Genomic DNA, 7,128 nt, shown 5'->3' on the forward strand with positions numbered 1-7,128 from the left:
CCGCAGGACCCTTCCCTCTGGCCCCTGAGCTCCTGCCATGGAGCTGGGTCAGGACAGGCTTACAGAGGAGCCAGCCCAACTCGCCGGCAGCGTGGTAAGCTGGACGCAGGCTAGCCTTTGGCCCGTCCCTGCCTCCCGAGCAGTCACAGTTCCCCCAGCACTTGGGCAGCGTGGCTGCAGCTCCAGACGGGCGGCACGGCTATAGCGCAGCCAGACCTGGTGCTCCAGGACAGTGGGGTCAGGGGGAGTTCCGGGGGGGGGGGGGTGCGAGGAGCAGGGGGGGTTGCAGGGGGGTGACCAAGGGGCCTGGGCCCTGCTGCTGGGGACATGGGCAGAGCAAACCAGGGCTCCCCTCTACCTCCAGCATGCTTGGCCCTTGTCCTCAGCAGCCAAGCGCAGACAGAGAGCGAGCCTTGCCAGACTACCAGGGAAAGCAGCCAAACAAGCAGGGAAAACGCACAAGGAAAGGACTGAGCCCTCCTTTCCCCCACCCCACAGGTAATGTGGAGCAGGGAGAGTTGGACAGGGGGTGGTGGGGCCCCAGGGGGGCAGTCAGAGGGTGGGGAGCAGGGGGGATTGGATAGTGGACAGGCTTCCCGGGGGGATGGTCAGGGGGCAGAAAGCAGGGTGTTTGGATAGGATGCAGGAGTCCTGGGGGGTAGTCAGGGGTGGGGAGCAGGGGTCGTTGGATGGGGGTGTGAGTTCCAGGGTCTGGAATGGGGGTGGGGGCCAGGCCACACCTCGCTGTTTGGGGAGGCATAGCCTTCCCTACCTGGCCCTCCATATAGTTTCTGTACCCAATATGGCCCTGGGGCCAAAAAGTTTGCCCACCCCTGTAGTAAAGTTTATTCTTTTGGACCCAAAAATCATGACATCACCAAAAATAAAAATAAAAAAATGATTCTTTTCATTTGCCTTTTTATTCCTGAGCCTTCAGGTGCAGTAGGCCCAGATCCACAAAGGTATTTCAGCTCCTAACATCCATTGATTTCAGTGGAAGTTAAGAGGCTAAATAGCTTTGTGGATCTGGGTGTAGACTCATATTTCTTTTATCTCTTCCAAAGAACCCATATACCTAAACAGCTAGACATTCCTAGAACATTTAATGCTACTTTGGACTCCCTCCACCACAATTTAAAATTAATTAAAAATCCCAATTTCTGTAGGTAATTCCGCCATCTTGCAAACAGTGAAGTGAATGCTTCATATTCTTCTATTACTTCATTTGGTGCATACATAGATGTTGATTTTTCTACTGAATTGTCTTATTTCTAATTACATTCTTTACTGTTATAGCAAAATATATGAGATACATACTTGTGCTATGATACATTTCTGGGGTATTCTTCATACTGGCAAGATTACTGTTTTGTACTACTAAAATCAAAGATGTTTAAGAATGAATCCATTTTGTTAGGTTACTCCTTTGCATTGTTGGTCAGGCATGGGGGCATAGTGCTGACCTCACCTAGTTTACCCTTCAATATAACTGAAGTGTGTGGTCTCTGGTATGTTTTTACAGCAGGTCGGGTAATACATGCTAGTTACCTCATGGCAAAAAACACATCTTATCACGAGTCAAACGTAATGTAAGCCTTTTTTCCCCACTAACAACACGCTCCCAGGAAAATATGACTTACAAACACATGAGAGAGACAAAGTAATATATTCTATTGGACCAACTTCACTTGGTCAGAGAAACTTGCTTTTGAGCTTATACTGCACACTTCTTCAGGTCTGGGACAAGCACTCAGTGTCACAGCTAAATACAAGGTGGAACACACTGTTTAGCATAAAGTAGTTAACACATATTTCCAATAACAATTACGTAGGTGAAACCAGACAATCGTTATGCTCTCGTGTGACCTCATAGAAAAATGATAAAAGTCAAAAACACTGTATCATATGTGGGTGAACACTTCCGACAAAGTGACCATGCTGTATCTGACCTATCAGTCCTCATCCTCAAAAACTTGCACAACTAAAACCTCTCCAACGCATCATCAAGGATCTACAACCTATCCTGAAGGACGACCCATCACTCTCACAGATCTTGGGAGACAGGCCAGTCCTTGCCTACAGACAGCCCCCCAACCTGAAGCAAATACTCACCAGCAACCACACACCACACAACAGAACCACTAACCCAGGAACCTATCCTTGCAACAAAGCCCGTTGTCAACTGTGTCCACATATCTATTCAGGGGACACCATTGCAGGGCCTAATCACATCAGCCACACTATCAAAGGCTCGTTCACCTCTACCAATGTGATATATGTCATCATGTGCCAGCAATTCCCCTCTGCCATGTACATTGGCCAAACTGGACAGTCTCTACATAAAAGAATGAATAGACACAAATCAGACGCCAAGAATTATAACATTCAAAAACCAGTCGGAGAACACTTCAATCTCTTTGGTCACTCGATTACAGACCTAAAAGTGGCAATTCTTCAACAAAAAATCTTCAAAAACAGACTCCAAGGAGAGACTGCTGAATTGGAATTAATTTGCAAACTGGATACAATTAACTTAGGCTTGAATAAAGACTGGGAGTGGATGGGTCATTACACAAAGTAAAACTATTTCCCCATGTTTACCCCCCGCCCCCGTTCCTCAGATTTTCTTGTCAACTGCTGGAAATGGCCCACCTTGATTATCACTACAAAAGGTGTTTTTTGTCCCCGTCCCCCACACGCCCCCGTAATAGCTCACCTTAAGTGATCACTCTCATTACAGTGTATATGGTAACACTCATTGTTTCATGTTCTCTGTGTATATAAATCTCCCTACTGTATTTTCCACTGAATGCATCCGATGAAGTGAGCTGTAGCTCATGAAAGCTTATGCTCAAATAAATTGGTTAGTCTCTAAGGTGCCACAAGTCCTCCTTTTCTTTTTGCGGATACAGACTAACACGGCTGCTACTCAGAAACAACACTTTCAGAAGACGAGCCTGGGAGCTGGAATTCATAACTTTGCTAGACGCTAAAAATCATGGACTAAATAGACACACTGGATTTATGGTTTATTACAATAAATTGTAACCTACTTTCACCCCCTAGCTGCTTTTCCCTCCTATGACTAGAGGGGTGTTAAAGGGCCACTTCACCTTGAATTGTCCCTTGAAATATGTGTTAACCACCTATGCTAAACAATCTGTTCCATCTTGTATTTAGCGGGGACACCCTATCAGCTGGTCTATACTACACAGTTAGGTACACATAAGGCAGCTTATGTCAACCTAATTATGTCTACATCTACACTACAGCCTTCCTCCACCCTACTACACCTCCACGAGAGCTGTAAGGCTTATGTCAGCGTAGTCAGAGTGACACAGTGTCTATGAAGACACTGCATCCGTTACATTGACTCTGGGGGAGAATGGACTCTGCCCCCAACTGGGACCTGCGGTGAGAAGCTCTGGTGGCCCTCACTCCCCACCAGAAGCTAGGCATCCTTGTCAATTTCATGGTTCAGTGACAAGGCTGCCTGGCTCCAGGTGGGGAGGGGCAGGGGAGGATTGAGGGCCGAGAAGTCAAGGCAGCTGGACTTAATTCCCCAGGGGGGCAAGAAGCCCCTGGAGGCTTCCCGTAGCTCACAGCAGGGAAGGGAGAGGGAAGAAGACCCAGGTGGCTTCCTCCGATCCCAAAAGGGAATGGGGAAGACAGAGGGGGCAGCCCACTGGGAGTCCGGGAATCTGTGGGGCAGCCGGGCTCTCGGCAGGGAGCAGCCAGAGGAACTGAGAGACCAGGCTCTCAGCTCCCCATGATGATCCAACCAGTGGACCAAATTCAGTGATGAGTCCTGATCAAATGACACCTGAGGCATGTTGCACATATGCTAAAATGACTACCCTTCTTGGGATAGTGGTGGAAGCGCTCCTGGTGAGGATGTGCACCACAGACCCAAGGAGGGCAGTGTGGATTGATGGTTGTAAATCGACCTCATATAGGTCAACTTACATTTCTAGTGTAGACATGTCCTGAATATGTTTCCCAGACCTGAAAAAAAGCTCTGTGTAAGCTCAAAAGCTTGTCTCTCTCACCAACAGAAGTTGGTATAATAAAAGATATCACCTCAACCACCTTCTCTCAGTTATTTCAACGTGCCATTCAAGGTGAAGTGGCCTGTAAACATCCCTAACAAACATGAAGGGGAAAGGACGGGAGAGGGGAAAAAGCAGCCTGGAGAGGCGGGGTGTTAATGGGTTATAGATTGGGATGATTTAGTTGGTGTTGGTCCTGCTTTGAGCAGGGGCACTGTTCCCTCTAAGCCAGGGGTCGGCAACCTATGGCACTTGTGCCAAAGATGGCACGGGAGCCGATCTTTAATGGCATGCTGCTGCCTGCCAGGTCCCAGCCGCTGGCCCCGCTCCGCCCGCTGCCGAACCCAGGCCAGGACCCTGGCAGGCAGCAGCGAGCCATTAAAAATCCTGCCCTCCCTGGCGCGCTCTTCTCCGCCGCCGCCCCCCCCACCCTTCCCCGGGGCAGGGTGAAGAAGCTTGGTCCTGCCGGCTGGGCTGCTGCTGCTGCTGCAGGGCAGGCAAGCCCCCCCTTCCCCCACCTCTTCCCCCAGCCTGCTGGGTCCTGCCCCTCCACCTCTTCCTCCCTGGATCCAACCTGCTGATGGCCACTGCGAGGGAGGGGGAGAAGCAGAGCCAGAGCAGCCCTGCTCATGGGAGGAGGTCGAGAAGAGGTGGGGATGGGGCGGTGGGGATGGGGGGTGGAATCAGGGCATATCCCCTCCAGCCCCCTGTCATGAGCCACTCTGGGCTGGGAGCACCCCCATGACTCCAGCCCACACTCCCAGCCCTCTGCCCTGACCCCTGCACCCCCTCACACATACCCCCAGCCCTCTGCCCTGACCCCTGCACCCTGCACCCCCTCACACACCCCAGCCCTGACTCCAGCCCCCCTACACATACCCAGCCCCCCACAGCTTTTGCCAACTCCTGCACCCCCTCACATGCCCCCAGCCCTCTGCCCTGACTCCTGCACCCTCCTCACACACGCCCAGCCCCCTTCCCTGACTACTGCACCCCCACACACATACCCAGCCCCCCCAAAGACCATGCCCTGACTCTTGCACCCCCCACATTCCCACCCCCACCCTGAGCACCAAACGGGAGCTCCTACACCCCCCCCCCACATTCCCACCCCCACCCCTCGCACCAAATGGGAGCTGCCCAGGTAAGCACTCCATCCCCAAGCCTCCTGCCCCAACCCTGAGCCCCCTCCTTCATTCTAGCTCCTGACCAGACCCTACACCCCAACCCCCAGCCCTGTGCTCAGTACACTCCCACCCTCAGCTCAGTGCAGAGAGAGAGGAAGAGAATGGGCTAGAACCAGGGAGAAGGTAGGTACCCGCTCTATGTGGGCCAGGATCCCAGACCGGCAGCGGGCTGAGTGGGGCCGGCAGCCGAGACCCTGGCTGGCAGGAGCCAGCGGATGGAACCCCAGACCAGTAGCAGGCTGAGTGGCAGCAAGCTGGGCATCACAAAATGGGGAAGAGTTGGCCAGCCCTCTGTGGAGATAGAGGTGATTAGGGACTATTTAGAAAAGCTGGACGTGCACAAGTCCATGGGGCCGGACGAGTTGCATCCGAGAGTGCTGAAGGAATTGGCGGCTGTGATTGCAGAGCCATTGGCCATTATCTTTGAAAACTCGTGGTGAACTGGGGAAGTCCCGGATGACTGGAAAAAGGCTAATGTAGTGCCAATCTTTAAAAAAGGGAAGGAGGAGGATCCTGGGAATTACAGGCCAGTCAGCCTCACCTCAGTCCCTGGAAAAATCATGGAGCAGGTCCTCAAAGAATCAATCCTGAAGCACTTGCATGAGAGGAAAGTGATCAGGAACAGCCAGCATGGATTCACCAAGGGAAGGTCATGCCTGACTAATCTAATCGCCTTTTATGATGAGATTACTGGTTCTGTGGATGAAGGGAAAGCAGTGGATGTATTGTTTCTTGACTTTAGCAAAGCTTTTGACACGGTCTCCCACAGTATTCTTGTCAGCAAGTTAAGGAAGTATGGGCTGGATGAATGCACTATAAGGTGGGTAGAAAGCTGGCTAGATTGTCGGGCTCAACGGGTAGTGATCAATGGCTCCATGTCTAATTGGCAGCCGGTATCAAGTAGAGTGCCCCAGGGGTCGGTCCTGGGGCCGGTTTTGTTCAATATCTTCATAAATGATCTGGAGGATGGTGTGGATTGCACACTCAGCAAATTTGCGGATGATACTAAACTGGGACTAGTGGTAGATATGCTGGAGGGGAGGAATAGGATACAGAAGGACCTAGACAAATTGGAGGATTGGGCCAAAAGAAATCTGACGAGGTTCAATAAGGATAAGTGCAGAGTCCTGCACTTAGGATGGAAGAATCCAATGCACAGCTACAGACTAGGGACCGAATGGCTAGGCAGCAGTTCTGCGGAAAAGGACCTAGGGGTGACAGTGGACAAGAAGCTGGATATGAGTCAGCAGTGTGCCCTTGTTGCCAAGAAGGCCAATGGCATTTTGGGATGTATAAGTAGGGGCATAGCGAGCAGATCGAGGGACGTGATTGTTCCCCTCTATTCGACATTGGTGAGGCCTCATCTGGAGTACTGTGTCCAGTTTTGGGCCCCACAGTACAAGAAGGATGTGGATAAATTGGAGAGGGTCCAGCGAAGGGCAACAAAAATGATTAGGGGTCTAGAACACATGACTTATGAGGAGAGGCTGAGGGAGCTGGGATTGTTTAGTCTGCAGAAGAGAAGAATGAGGGGGGATGAGACTTCTGCAAGAGGTGGGAACAGGCGCCCTCCCTTGCAGAGAGAGCCAATAAAGACATCCCAAGCAACAGGAAAGAATACTGCTGCACAAAGATGTATAGCCATGCTGTTTACAAAACACTTACATTGTACAATTATTTGTGAAGACAAATATTTTGGTTTTCTTGCAATTATACAGTTGAAATACAAACGAGTAACATTTAAAGCAGTTCGTTTTAATGTAGGTTTGAATAAATATGTTAATTGTTTCTAAAACCACACTCAGATGCTTGTTTTGGCAAGAAGGTAATGTAAAGCCAGCCACTCCTTTTTCTACCTTGTCACAATGGTCACCTTTTCCAGGTGAGAAGAA

The 7,128-nt window shown here is 50.7% G+C and overlaps 1 protein-coding gene across 3 annotated transcripts in view; it reads right to left on the reverse strand.

Annotated features, from left to right (window-relative positions):
• Positions 1-7,128, reverse strand: part of FANCM (FA complementation group M) — a 142,122-nt gene that overhangs the window by 97,576 nt on the left and 37,418 nt on the right. The gene's annotated exons all lie outside the window — the stretch shown is intronic.

The sequence above is a fragment of the Lepidochelys olivacea genome (assembly GCF_965140295.1).
Source record: "Lepidochelys olivacea isolate rLepOli2 genome assembly, chromosome: 6".
In the NCBI taxonomy this organism is placed as follows: domain Eukaryota; kingdom Metazoa; phylum Chordata; order Testudines; family Cheloniidae; genus Lepidochelys; species Lepidochelys olivacea.